The following is a 14,822-nucleotide window of genomic DNA, read 5'->3' as shown; positions in this document are numbered from 1 at the left end:
GGGCACCGGTGTGTCGCCCCCTCCCGGGGAGCGGCGCAGCCCCCGCAGGCCGGGCCCCGCCATCCGCTGCAGGTGCTCGGGACGGCAGCGTGGTGGGTGTCGAGGGGGTTTTGCTCGGGAGCCCTCGACCCCGACTTTGAAGTTTTTGGGGCTCTGGGAAAGCGGGATAGAAGGGTTGTTAAAATCGGAGCTGCTTTTCACTGGACAGTGCCTTTTTTTGGTGGTGGTTTTGTGTTTTTTTTTTTTTTTTTTTTTTTTTTTTTTTTTTTTTGTTTCTGGGTTTTTTTTCACAAAAAAAAAGAAGAGGGAGAGAAATGTCTCGAAACATCTTTTTTGTATAGATTTGTGTAAAACTTTATTCCAGACTAGGGGAAATAGCTCTGAATGAGCCCAGCGTTTGCAGAGCAGAACTGGGAGGTGGGGGCTGGCTCTGGTTTGTTCAATGACTTTTCTGCAACCTTGTGAATTACTCCTGTGTGTAAAGCCAGAAGTCAGGGATACAGATAGTACAGTCAGCTGAAAATGAGAGGGTTTTTTTTTTTTTTCTTGCTAATTTAAATTAATCTCAAGATGTTTGCTCTTGTTCCATTTTTGGTGTGGAAAAATATTCAGAATAGCTGAGTTTTCGCAAAATGGAAAATCTGATTCCTTCTGTCCCCCATTTACTCATTTACTCTAGGGTTTTGCAAATTGTTTCTAGTATGCTTAGGAGCAGGGATGCTGGGGAGGCTGCCCTGTCCTGCTCGTCTTAAGCTGGACCGTTACACTAGGACTTCCTAGAGACTGTTTCACATTGCTAGTCCAAAACTACTGGGGATGTACAAACTTGTTAAGCTTCGTAATTACACAGCAGATGCAGTAAAACTCTGTTACGTGGAATACTTTGTATTGTTCTCTGGCATCGTTTATTTGACAGGTTTGTCCTGTTTACTCTTTTTTCTGAGGAAAAAAGCAGTCCCTGCAGGAGGTGATTTTTTTCACAGGCAAGGTGGTAACATCTCCATGACTGCCAGAGCTGTGTGCTTTGGGGATTTGCAAGAAGAACAGATTGCCCAAAGAGCTCCATTCCGTGGTTTCCAGGAGCACAAATGCATTAATGTATGTACAACATCAGAGATGGGGCTAGCTACTTACCGTTTGGTGGTAAATAGGAAGTAATGAAAACAAAAATTACCATAAGTTCTTACAGAACAGAAAAGAAAGACTTATTGACATGGAATCCATAATGCCTGTAGCCACTTTCAGCACTGAGGAAAACCATGTAGGAAGTCTGTAAGATACTCTTGTACCTATGACACATCCTGAAGGTCCTTCTTGAATCCTGGTGCCTCGTCCCAGTGAGAGTGTATGACTTCTTCCATGGAGAAATGTCAGTTTTCCTGTGTTAGGTGACAGCATCTTGCTACTGTGGATAAATTAAGATTTTTCACTAAATTTGAAAGTAGGTATTTTCTCCCTGATAAATACATGCTCTCAGTGCATACATCTGAGAAATTCATATTTCTGTGTTGAAGATGCCACTGAAGAGCATGGGTGTTTCCCTGTTAGTAGAAGGGGAAACTGAGGTACAGGAAAATGGCATTTCACAGGTAACTGTCAAATTGAAACACAAGACTCAACCCCCAAGTCATTTGGTTTAACTAGTAGCTATAGCAGCTTCTTAAACAAAGCTCAGCAAAAGTGCTAGAAGCATCTTATTTAATGTGAAACATTCTGAGATCCTCTGATCACAGGAATATTGAAAAGTATGTAATATAGTCTGGTGGAAAGGAAATGGAGGGACAAGCAGGAGTTGAGGTAGTACTGCTTGTAACTGCATAACTTCTTGCTGAGGCTCTGGGAGCATGTCCGTAGCCTTGGTCAGTATTGCTGTTCCCACTCTACTGAGGGCTGATGGTGGAGGCAGAAAACAAGCTGCTTCCTTGGAGAGTTCAAACCTTGGAATTCTTATGACAAGATCCCATGGCAGTTTACAGAAATGGTAAAGGGGGTCTAAAACAAGAGGTATGGATAGCACAGATGTGTGGGTTGAGGGTAACCTAGATCCCTGCATCCATGTGGAAATGGTACCTGGTAGTGGGGACTCTGCAGTTTTGCTGACAATGTCATAATGTAATGTGGTGCCAAGCAACAAACAAAAGGCAAATTTAACCCTGAAAGGAGATGCAGGTTTCTGGCTTGGAGTGTAAGGCAGGAAGAGGTTTTTGGATAAGGTGGTGAAGTCGATAGCATGTGGAGTCTTTTAAGATATCTTTTTATAATCTATAATTCAGCATCTTGGAGATGTTCTAGGGAGTGAAGATGAAGGGATCCCTTTGGCCTTGTAATTTGTGGATCTACTTATTCCCACACATCAAGAACCGGGGAGAGGAGTTGTTTTCCAGCATTGTAAATGTGCTTTTAATACCTGTCTGCTTGGTTAAGACAATGACTGTCCTCGGATCGGGTGTTTCAGGGCTGCTCCAGGCACCGCATTGTGTCCAGGAAGGCTGTTTCTTCTCATGGCGTAATTAGTCAGATGAATTTAACTTTTGCCTTCTTCCAAAGTGTTAGAAATTAACTGCATTTGGGGACTGAGCATGCCAGGAAGAAGAAGGTAGGGGGTATGAGGGGGAGGAGAGGAGACTGTGCACTCTTCCTGCGGCAGGGGGAACTTCCCAACTTCTTGCTATCATCACATGCTTTGATGGCAAGTCTTGTTTGTATCCTTAGAATCGTACTTGTCGCAGAATCTGGGGCCAGGCTTTGTAGGTTTTCTCTTTTCTCTGCAGCATGGGATTGGTCACTAAATGTCATCTCTGTGAGACTCGTTTTGAAGAGTCCTTTGCAAGTTTTGGAGTTGCGTCACTGGCTGTGGTGTGCTTTCTTGTGCTTCTTGTTCATGGTATGCACATCTACTCTCCTTAAACTAAAGAACTTCTGTCCTTATCCAAGTTGCTGAGCTGTGTTGCAAGAAACTGCATGAAATTTTAATAAAATGATCTGCAGGAGATTTGACTAGGTTTTAGGCAAAAGAGTCCCTTCTGTTGTTAAACTGTCTGACAACAGAAAGAAGTTTTTCCTCATGGAAAATGATTGGAAAGCATCCTGAAAAAGCTTCTGAAAAGGAGAAAATATATTGAGGAGGCTTAAAGAGTGGTGGCATGGAGAAGACCTTGTTCTGATGATGAAATCATAGAACTAATGGAAAATTTTATTGTTGCAAATTGTACCTTAGGATTTTTTGTTTCTGGATTGCCTTCAACAAATGCCATGTTTAAGAAAATGAAATTAAGTTGTTGTGATGTTCTGTTTCTTTTTTCAGTCTCAGACAGCCTGCTATTACATGGTAAGAGGAGAGGTAACACCATTGCTAATTAAAGGGCAGCAGTGCTTCATTCCTTAGGGCTAATTATTCTGTAGAAAATGGGTCAATTACTTAAAGAAATTGTTTGCCAGCAGGAGGTAGGAAAAGCCTTTATTCCCACTCCTCACCATCCTTTTGTGGGAAGCACTTCCTACCTCCATAGCAGTTGCAGTACCTTGTTAAGCTTTCAGATGCCAGAGCCATGTCCTGCAGATGGGGAAATGGCACCTGAGCAAATTTATATGTGGTCACTTCTGTCCTATGTGTTCCTGTATAGCTGCAGATGGGGCAGTGTCCAGTGGTGTTCCTGGGTTGTTTCTGGAGTGAAAGAAATGAGCAATACGAGTTCTGTATCAAAACAAAATTTGCTTTATGTGAAAGGTGAAGAAATATGGTATATTTCCTGATTTCTTTTGAAAGAAGTTTGATCATCTAGTTAGCTAATGCTTTCCAACATAAAAGGTATTACCTGCTTGTGGCTTGCTTGGTACAGGTTTGTAAATGATCCCTTCTCAGATCTGCTTCCTGTATGTGTTTTGGTATTCTCTGGTGGCTTTATCAGCTGACCGTGCTGCTTGCTTTAGCTCCTCAGCCTCAGTACAGACTGGGTGAGGGAGCAGAGGGCTGGTTAGCTCTCTACGTCAGAAATGAACTGGTCTGCTTTTCACATTTCTGTTTACGATACGTGAGGCAGGAGTATCCAGATGGTTCCTGAGCTCCTAGGTAAGGTGGCTGTGCAGGCGACTACAAAAAGTCTTGAAAGAAAGCCAGACTGGGCAAAGACTTTGGCTCTGCAGGAGCAGATTACCAACATCTGTGCCAATTCAGAACAACGCTCTCTTTCTGTTTAGTCAGAGCACTACATTCCTTGTAAATGATACGCCCAATAATGTCTACTGTGAGCCAGAGCTTATGCACCTTGCAGTACAGCCTAAATGAGTTTAAAAGGATTTGCAGGTGCATGCTGCTCCTTAACATGTCATCAGAGGCAAAATAAAAGCTAGACTGCTTTAAAAATTTGTTTGTGGGCATATCTGAATGAGCATACCTATGAGTTACTAGGTCAGAGGTGTCTAATCATTGCATAAAAGAAGGAAGTGTTTTATGTTACCCTTTCTTTTGTTCTGGATTTTTGTTGGTGTCAGTGCACAAGAGTTCACCACAACCTTATTTCAAAACTCCCCCGCCCTCACATGCTTCTGTCAAAGTTGGATTAAATGACAGAGGGAATCTTCCCTACCACAGATGCTGCTGTCTTGGTTTCATGGCATAAAATCCAACTATTAGTAGTCACTAGGTGAGTGTTGATAGCATAGCGTAGTGAAGCTGCTGTTTGACTTCTTCCTTGCTGGATCTTTGCTCCCAGGTGTGCCATTTATTGGATGTAGCCTATGTGAAGAACTTCTGTGGAGCACCTCTCTGTCCTGTTTTCATGATTCTGCTAGGAGCATGACAAAGTACTTCTGAAGGGGGAAGCTGTCTCTCTAGTATGGGTAGCTCTGGCATAGTGCTATGTGTACTGCCAAGTGCCTTCTGGGGATGGGGAGTCTGTTTTGTTTTTATTTCTTTCATCCAGAATACAAGCACAGAAGATGATCCAACTCATTTGGCTCCACCAGCCTAATTTGGACTGAGAAATCTTGGCTGGGGCTGTGTCTATGCAGAGCTGCAGGTAGAGTCATTCTCTGCTTGCAGCAGAGTGTTCCTGATGATCGTGGTATATTTGGCTGTTTCCTCTCCTGCTAACCGACCTAGCAAAGCTGGGCTTGCTTAACCCACGGGACACTTTGAGCCACGTATTTTCTTTGGATTTTGTATCAGCAGAGGGTTATGGTAAGGATGCTTCCAGTAAGTTCTAGAGGAGGAATTATTTATTTTTGTAATTTTTGGCATTTTCCAGATGTGTATCGTTTCCCCTAGTGGTATGATAGATAACATGTGATTTGGTTTATTTTGATCTAGCAGTTCTTTCCAAGGCAGACCTCACAATTAAGCTTTTAATTGGAAGTGGACTTGCACAAGAGCTTCAGGTTGTGGGGTGCAGTATATAAAAATGCTTGAATGTCTTACTAGGGAGACAAGAGCTGCTGTGAAGGTAATGTAATGATTCCTTAGCAGTATTGGGCTTGGCTGTTGTTGCTTTCCATTTTCCTTTGCTGCTTCATACTTTACCATGGAGATGAGATACTTTCCAAACCATCAGCTTCAGCCACTTAGGCTGACAGAGGTTAGCATGGTATTAGGAGCGCCCTGGGTAGCTAAGCCATTTCCTGTGCAGTATATATATATAGTATATATACTAAGGTGCATATAGAAAGAAGGCAGTTCATTATGTTATCTTATATTGCCTTATAACTTGTGCATGTACAAAAGATCAACTTCTAGAATCCAGGTTCTCCTCTTAGATAGTTACAGCTTTTTGGAAACAATGCCTCACTTTGGTGTTTGTATTCTAAAGACCAAAATGTATAGGACACTACTGCTCACCATAAGACAACTCTTAATTCTTTTGTGGATTAGCTAGAGTGTAATTAGTTTTTCAAAGATCCGACCAATAAATAGAGCATGTTGATTTATAAAAATGTCATGCATGCACATTTTCTGATTTCTCTCTGATTTTCATGGTACAAACCCGAAGAGCTGTGTTAATGCTTAGTACTGCAATTCCAAGTTGCAGTACTTGGAGTGCTGCCTTGTGTGTGGGGCAGTGGGAGTAGGTTTTTTGTTTTATTTTTTCTTTCCCCAGCTATGTATCAGACATAGAAAGTGGGAAAGTGTCCCATTCTGATGCGAGAAATGTAGTTTCCTTGGTTTGAGAAACAAGGGCTGGACAATGTCATGACAATGATGAACATTTGCTACGCTTAAGGACCAGGGCTTAGCAACATTTGGAGTACTAAAAAGCTGTAAGTGCTAACACCAGCACTTCCACTGCATCTTTCATTTGAGATTCTCTCAGTTCTTAATGAATTTTCAGTGTGTCTCTGTGAGGCTGGTATTATTAGTGTCATTTTGCAGACAAGTAGATAAGATAAAATGCTTGTATAAGCACATTCAGCAAGCTGGGAAAAGCAGGAATAAAAAATCAGGAATACTAATGTTTCAACCTGGTTTTGAGCTACTATCTTGTACCTTTTTTCAGAAAAGAAAGATATGAATTTTGGTAGCTTTCCTCCCCCCCCCCCCCCTTTTTTTCCCATTGGGTTAGGCTGCATAGAAGAGAGACATTATTATGCAACATATCTAAGCGTGCATGTGATTCTTGAAAAAATGGTAATCAGATAAGTTGCCAGGCAACAGTACCCTGCCTTCAATTACCAAAAAGCCAGTAAGTGTGCTTTCATGATGTAACGTGCGTTCTGTACTTCTTCATAAAGAAAGTGTAGGTGGAGTTTTGTAAGAGTTGCTCCTTTTTGACTCATCTCCTGCTTTATCTGCCATATTGTGAGGTCAGATTTGACCCCAGTTTTAGAGAAAAGTATTCACAGAACTGGAAATCAACAACGAACTTAGATGAGCTCTCAAAGATAATGAACAGTATGTGAGTGTATATGAGTAAATAACCATTCCCTGTGATGGGTCTGTGAGTGTTTGATGGTTCAGCAGCTTACAACAAGTAGTTCAGAGCTCATCCTTGGGACCATGAAAATTAAGAAAATGGGTGAGAGATTTATGTTAAAAGGTAGATGACAGGAATACACGGCAAGCTGTGAGAAGTATTAAAACACTCACAGTGGCCCATTGGCCCAAAAATGTTGAGAGCCATGGTAATTAATGAAAATATGTATGTAAATCCAGCTGGTTCATTTTCATTGCCTTAGCAGAAGCAAAATGGAAGGAACATATGCAGGGATGAGTATACACAGAGGAAAAAGTATAATAATGTAAGACAGCGTGAGGGAATTCAATTGTGTGTTTGTTTGAAACCTGAGTTTAATTTTTTTTTCAAAGATATTGCAAGATAACAACAGCAAAAAATAAAGACTCTTGGAAGTTATTCTAAATGCATTTTTGCTTTTGGCAATAAATAGCCACAAAAGCATTTACAGAGACTGTAGTTGTGTGGGGATGCAGGCATCTGCCCAAGCCTGTTCAGATGTTAGGTGGTGGCATGGCTTTTAGAAGAAATCTGAAACTCCAGAGGTCTAATGTGCTCCTCAGGGCTTTGACAGAAGTTTTCAGTACAGATAGGGGACCCACTTGGATATATCTGGGAAAGTATGCACATAACCCTGAAATCCCTTGTATTCCTTGGGTTGCAAGTTGTTGCTTTACAGAGTTGGTTTTCTAATTGTTTTGTTGTTGTTCCAGAAGGAACAAAAGGCATTTGCATTTCAGGACATGGGGGACTGTCCCACATATCCTGCAGTATTTCAGTCCAGTGTAGGAACAGGTTCAAAAGTCCTCATCAAGAGGCATGGTGGGATGTCAGTTGAAAGGGAAATCTGCATCATCCTCTGCCAAAACAGGGGGAGTTTCTAAGAAGACACATGCTCACTTTCTGTTTCCAAATGTGGCACTTTCTTTCCAGGAGAATCCCAGATAAGTCACGGAGCAATGTTGTGACTTGATTTTTCTGTTGCACAACTTACCACTGGGTAGTTGCATGCACCTGAGCTTTCTTTGTAGAGAACTGCAGAAATAATGAAGAAGTGTAATTACTAAAATAGGCAGTAGAAGGAACGCACAACTAACCACTTTCCAGTTAGGAATTCACTTTCCTTTTTTTTTGCTTTTCTTTGTATTCTCATTTGATGAGCAGTACTGCTAGATTATGCTCATGTGCAGTCCCCAACCTGCTGACACCAGGAATGTTGATGTCTGTGTCAGAGGAACAGTCAGAGCAGGAAGTGCTGTTTTGGGACATCTGAGATTTTAGTTTTTAACTATTTTTGTATATGCAAGTGGATGTTCATGCTACTCTTATTGGTTTTCTGTTTGATTTTCCCTTACTACAAACACTACGCATTTTTAATCATTGTATTTTGACACAAAAAGTCCATTTATATACAAAACAAAAAACCAAATCCCCTTTTCTGAATGGCCTAAGCTTTGTATTAATCATGTGAGCCTTAAGGTCAAATCTTCCTCTTCAGCTTTACTGCTCTGCTCACGTGTATTATGACATAGTCTTTACTAATGAAGATTTCTTCAATGAGTGTTTTCCTTCAAATGTAGAAACATTTGTAACCAAAAGTATGGTTTCTCCAGCACTTGGAGTTCAAAGTAATGAAATACCTTGTGAAAAGGGAACTTCTTACTTCTGGGCTGTGTGCTGTCAGCCAAATCTGAGAGATGATGATACAGCTGAAAACCAACAGTCTTTAGGGTAGCATGGGGTAGCATTCAGATGGCTGATGAGTTCCTTGGTCTGGCTCCGGGTGAAGCCCCATGGGTGGCCTGAGCACTGGTGCCAGGGAAAGGGATGGATTGAGCAGGACTGTGTTGTCCTAAAGTTAGGTTGGCTTGAAGCCTTTTGTAATGTTAGTGTTTCTGTGTTGAAGGAGTTGGGAATGTGTCGCAGTTGCTTATTTTGTATGATTTTTTTCTCAGTCTTTTACATATCAAATTATAGACAAGTATGTCTGACTATGTAAAAAGCATTCTCAGTATTCTTGTGATTCTAGGAAAATGCCTTTTGAAATTTTATTTGCATATGTCTGATAAATAGCTCAGTAGAAATCTGTGGCAAATATCCAACTGTGGCAAAATGCATATAAGGAAAATAGGTTATGTGCAAATAATTTTTAGGAACACTGATGTGACAAAAATTTATACCAACGCTAGACAACAAACAAGTTCTTTCCCAGTCTGATACACAAATATGTAGCTAGTAAAATAGCAAATATTTCTCATGATAAGAGGGACTCCAAAGTAGATGTAAGCTTCAGTGCATAGGCAGAAGGTGCTAGATGTGTCCCAATAATACCCATATTACATTGATTTAATTAGTCGGTTTATGCTATTCATTGCTCCATTAATCTTGTTGGGATTTTTTTTTTGGGGGGAGGATTAGTTATTTAATCTGCATTTTTAATTGGCGTGGTTTTGTAGTTCAGTGTCATCTAAATAAAAACAGTGTAGGTTTGTTTTTTGTTTATTAAGGAAAACATGTATCTCAAATTCCTCTTGGATTTTGGTGCTCAGAAATGCTGAGATTCATTAGGATAATGTGAAGAACTCACTTGTTACACAGTCTGACACATAAATGTCCTTGCTTTAATTTCTTCATAGGCAATTAATCCAGAAAAATGCTATGTATAGACAAGCCCTTGGACTGTAAGATCTGTGAGGCTGATTTAAGTAAGGTGTTGGATACTTACGTTTTGAAGCTGTCACCTCAAGGCATGACTTCTGTCAAAATCAGGAGTGTGGTATCCTAAATGTCAGCATTTGATGAGGAGAGCGCCAGCTCATGGGTTCCACTTGCTTGGATCATGCAGCTTTGCTGCCTGACCCCAACATGGAAGTGAAAGGCAGTCAGATCACTGGAGTGGGGACGAGAGTTAGTGCCAATGCCTCCAGGAACAGGTGGGGTGCTGGGTGGGTGGCAGTGGCAAGGGTCTGCTTACATGAAGTCCACACTCTGTTCTGGAATGGGAAAGAGAGAAGTAAAGTGTGATGATTGGAGAAGTGAGGACGAGAGGAGGTTGGGGAAGATGAGGCACTGTTAGGAGAGGTAGGATGGGGGTGGAAAGGTATCAGCAGTGAAGCTTACTTAAAAAATTGAGACACTGATGGGGAAAATAGAGGTAAAGCAATTTCTGGCAGACCCTCCAAGGGTTAACTGAGAGCTCAGCTGAGATGGTAGCACTGAACCTTTGGTCACTGACTCCAGTGAAGTTGCTCCGTGTGTTTGCTGTGGCTGAGATCCAGAAGGACAGTGGAGAGCAGAAAGGCTCAGCCTCACCCAAGGAGAGGCAGCTGTCAGGGTGCCACCCTGGGCAAGGGGCAGGTACAGGTGCCGTGTGGGGGCTCTGAAGAAGTCAGGTCTTCCAGGGCCCAAGGTACTGGAGCTAAGCTATCCATACACTTAGCTCGTTCAGTGTTTAAAGCCTCTCTTGTGTTCTGCTGTATTAAAATTAAACTGTACTTCTTTGGTTTAGGAAGGCTGTCTGGTTGCTGTATTAGCTGTTGGTCACACGCACCTGGGCTGACAACGACTGGCATCTGAAACGGCTTGGACTTGCTGGAGGCAACCTAGTCTACCTGTGGATGCTGTGAGCTGGGAGCTGGCCAAAAAGTGGGAGATCTCCAGGATCCCTCCCCAGAAAAGGTAAGGTCTGGAGGGTAAAACTGGTGGGACTGCACTCAGACCAGAAAAACAGAACAGTTCTCTGAGTACAGAGCTGACTGCGTTGTAGATGGGACCTTTGAAATTTAAATATGTAGACTGCAAAGTTATTTCTATTGGTTTAAACCTCAAGTTGTTTTCTGGAGGCGTAAGATCGCCGTTTGCACACATCACCCTTGATTTCTGTCTGCTGTGAGTCACATCATTCTGATTGCTTGTAACCTATACAGCCAAACTTTTCAGTGTTATTGTCTCTTTGAAACCTCACACTCTGATAGCCTTAGGCAGTTGAAACAATCAGGACAGTGGAGCAGCATCTCTGAGCTAAACCAGAGCAGTAGGTAAAGAGCAGAGGGTTGCTCTCTCCTGTGAAAGCACAGGTGTGAGTTGGATGATGAAGAATCTATTCCTGGCCCTAACAAGCAGTGCAATCTCTGCACCTGATTCATCAGTGTGTTACTGTACTAATCTTTTTAGCCTCGTCTTGCCACTCTCCTGTATGCTGTGGCAATCAGTTACACTTCCACAGAGTGCATGTAAAATGCTATCAATTTGGAAGGGTGATTTATATCCCAGAGCAAAACTTTATATTGATTCTGGTCAGTGGGGTGGATATTGTGGGACCAGAACAATTTCCAGACCCTGCAGCACTTACGACATGCTCTTTGTGTCTTAAGTATGTGGCATGGTTCAAGCTACAGTATTGTTTTCCCTGTTGTGGATCAGCTTTCATGGGTAGGTTGTGCACCGTACTTTATTTCTAACTGGGAACTCACTTTGAATATGTAGATGCTACATGCATAAACTTCAGATATACGTAGCACCATCATCCCTCAGTCTGTCCTGTCTCAGATGTCTCATTACACTCTCCTAGTTGTAGTGCCTAAGAGATCCTGTGTTGGGCTGTTCTGTTGTCCCACTACTCTGGGTATTCTTGCTCAGAGACCCCTGATACTCTCTGAGACTGGGGAACAGACCCAGTCAGCTGCTGAAGGAAAGCAGTAGACTTAATTGTGGCAGTGCTAACAGTGTGGATAAGCAGGGTCAGCTCCTGCCTAGAGCTCCAGCTGTGATTTTGCTGCCCATTGTGTAGCTGATTACTGGGCTTCAGTTGATCAACAAGTGTCATCTATTGAGTGGCAAAGTCCAGACTAGTGCTGCAATGTTATGACAAAGCAAGTGTCAGCAGCTTTCCGAGAAGGCAGATGGTGATGGACTGAGCTTTGTATGAGTCCAGACGTTGTTAGTGATGCAGCAGTGAATATTTCTGAAGAAAGCTGTGTCTGGCAAGTGCTCTGGTATATGGTACTATTGCTGTGAGTAGAGCAAATGCTGCTTCTTGCTATCCTCAAGAACCATTGAATGAAGCGCAGAAGTCTCCTATTACTGTTAAAACAAAAACTGAATGCTGTATGGGCACAAGAAAACATGCATCCATTGGCAGCAGAACAAGACTATGAATTATTCATTCCTCCGCCTCCTGTAGGTTCCATCCACTCAGGCTATTCAGTATGCTGTCTGCTGGAGATGCAGACAGATCTGCTTTCAAAGCCATGGGGACAAGACCCTGCAGACTGTGATCACCACTCTGTTGAGCTTGTCCTTCATTAAACTGGCTTGGGCATTGTTGTGATATCCTTGAAGACATAGAAGTAACCTCTCATCATCCCGTGGGCTGTAGAAATGATGGTCTTCTTAAAGCAAAAGTTCAGCCTTTGTTGTAATGTGCCCTACTCCATTTTGAGAACACTTCAAATGTTCTTAAAGAGCTTCTTGGAAAGGAAGGGAATGTTACTTCAGTCAAAACAAGACATCGTATCTTGTGTTCAGACCAGTTTTCAGCTTCTCATTATGTCAGCCAGCTGGATGTGCCCTAGAGTGAGTCACCTTTGAAGTTGTCCTAGTCCAGAAGCTGAAGGAAACTGTGGAGGCTAAGATAAGATCCCAGACTGCATTTGAAAAGTCCTCACTAAAAAAAGTGGTGGAAGCATGCTGAGAGGGATGACTGTCCAGCTGGGTTGAGAGGTTGGGTAGGTTTCACAAAGAGAGCTGTCAAGGAAGAAATGGTTGCTTCTGAAGAAGGTAAAATGTGTTTGTCATCCTATGGTCTTGACCAAAGTGAAAAGGCGATAAACTGGAAGCATACCTTTTCTTTGTTTGTTTTTAATCAGTGAAAGAAGTAGACAAACAGAGCAGGCAATGGATTTGTGGTTTCCATAGTGATGTAGCTGTGGAAGCTTTTGTGTGGCTGAGCTTTGCCCTCACTGCAATCACACTTGAAGGCTATGACTGTTCAGTTTTCCTGCCAGGGAAATTAAGTATGTATCAAACGTGGAACTGGCTGAAAATGCAGCTGCATGTTCATGAATGTTTGCTATGTTACCTGAATATGTGGATGCTTATTTCTCCTTTATCTGTTGTTCTGCACTGAAACAGTGCATCAAACAATATTGATACCACAGTTCTTGCTGCACCAGGCAGTGATGTATTGACCTCTGTCCTTTGCTTTCTGTCATCTGTATATACACACACATCCCACAATACTGGTGCCTGTGACTCTGCAGACACACTGATTTCAAACACCCACTGGTCAGGAAACATGCTTAACTCTTTTGGGGCATGCTAACTGATCAAGCACCACCCCGTGAAACTTGACAGGTGTACTTCATGTGGTTCATAGCTATCAAGTCACTTGTCCCTATATCTGACATTAAATCATGCTTTGTTTTAATGGGCATTTTGAGAGTGTTTTAATAGTCAAAATACATGATCCTTGGGGAATTTTTGCATGTGGAGAGAGCTGTTTCTGACTGTGAATGGTTGATTAATTCCGGCTTTCAAAACAAGTTGGAGGGGAATTTTTCAGCATCTCAGTGATGAGATTACCGGTGGATCCTAGAGGCAGGGGAAAGAAAATGCTCAGTGTGAATGCTGCGTGCACAGATCAGGCAGTTATGCACATACTAGTTCTGCACACACACTTGCATTTTCCAGTCTTCATGGTTCACAGGCATTTGTGAACCATTCTTTTTCACTTGTACTGCTGCTGGATGCTTTCTTGCTGTCTCCCTGAATAAATCTTCTTTACCTTCAGCATTTGTTTTGCTTGTCTAATGGATGTAATGGGTCATCTGTTCCCTTTATAGAAAGGAATGTTAATTATTTTCAGAAGGCTAATTAGGTTGCTAATGAGAAACTGTACTGCAGAAATATTTCCTTTAATTACTCAATCTTAAGTGCTGTACAGAGAAGCTTATTGAATGTGCTGTTAAGTACAAATGCTTGTATCTGACTTAGAGATGGACCTTCAGGCACCCTGAAAGAAATATTTTGGTAAACTTGGGAATCCATGTGACACAGATGACTGAGCAAATGAGACTGGTGCTAAGAGCTGCCTAGTTGTGCAGCCTTTTTGACTGCACCTCAGTTTGCCACTTCTGCAAGTGACTGGATGCAGTTGCTCTTTCTATTTCCGTTTTGCCTGATGACTTTTGTCAGTATAGGTAACTGTTTGTGCTACCTGCCAGTCCAATCTATAATTAGATGCAGCCCTCACACCAATAGTTCAGTCTAATCAGCCAGATGGCAGTCAGGGAGGGGCACAGAGAGGTGGAGTGACGTGTCCAAGGTCATATTGCAGATCATGGCAAACCTAGTAATAAAGCAGAGGTTTCATCAGTCCTGTGTCAGTTCACTGCACTGTTTGCCCCTTGTGCCTCTCCTAGGGCTAGCACAGCTCATTACAAGACTTGCATCAGTTTGCATATTGCTTCATGAGGCAGCAGAGCTGCTCAACAACCCCATCCATGTAGCTACCTTGGCACTGACTTAGGAAAGTCCTTTTCTTGCTTCTACTTGCTTCACTTCCTTGTTGTAGTGATACCGAAATCAGCCAGAAAATAAACTTTCTAATACAATTTGAAGTATTAGAGAGCAGGCATTCTTTATTACAGTGCTGGACACTTTCAGAGGATATCTCCTCTAATCGAATGTGTGTCATGAAGTCTAATCAGCCAGATGGCAGTCAGGGAGGGGCACAGAGAGGTGGAGTGACGTGTCCAAGGTCATATTGCAGATCATGGCAAACCTAGTAATAAAGCAGAGGTTTCATCAGTCCTGTGTCAGTTCACTGCACTGTTTGCCCCTTGTGCCTCTCCTAGGGCTAGCACAGCTCATTACAAG

The 14,822-nt window shown here is 42.3% G+C and overlaps 1 protein-coding gene across 4 annotated transcripts in view; it reads left to right on the top strand.

The window, feature by feature from the left end:
- RAD51B (RAD51 paralog B) overlaps window positions 1-14,822 on the top strand; it is a 434,917-nt gene that overhangs the window by 2,381 nt on the left and 417,714 nt on the right. The window contains exons 1-2 of one of the 4 annotated variants that reach the window (XM_017741918.1): window positions 979-1,098; window positions 10,453-10,622. The gene's annotated coding sequence lies outside the window, so the exon portion shown is untranslated. Of the gene's footprint in view, window positions 1-978; window positions 1,099-9,169; window positions 10,354-10,452; window positions 10,623-14,822 lie in introns of those variants that run through there. The other 3 variants (XR_001864437.1, XM_017741917.1, XM_008639532.2) reach the window with 3 other exon arrangements.

The sequence above is a fragment of the Corvus brachyrhynchos genome, unplaced genomic scaffold (genome assembly GCF_000691975.1).
Source record: "Corvus brachyrhynchos isolate BGI_N302 unplaced genomic scaffold, ASM69197v1 scaffold115, whole genome shotgun sequence".
Taxonomy (NCBI): Eukaryota; Metazoa; Chordata; class Aves; order Passeriformes; family Corvidae; genus Corvus; species Corvus brachyrhynchos.
The sequence above is the reverse complement of the archived record's forward strand: the minus strand, read 5'-3'. Positions and strand labels throughout refer to the sequence as shown.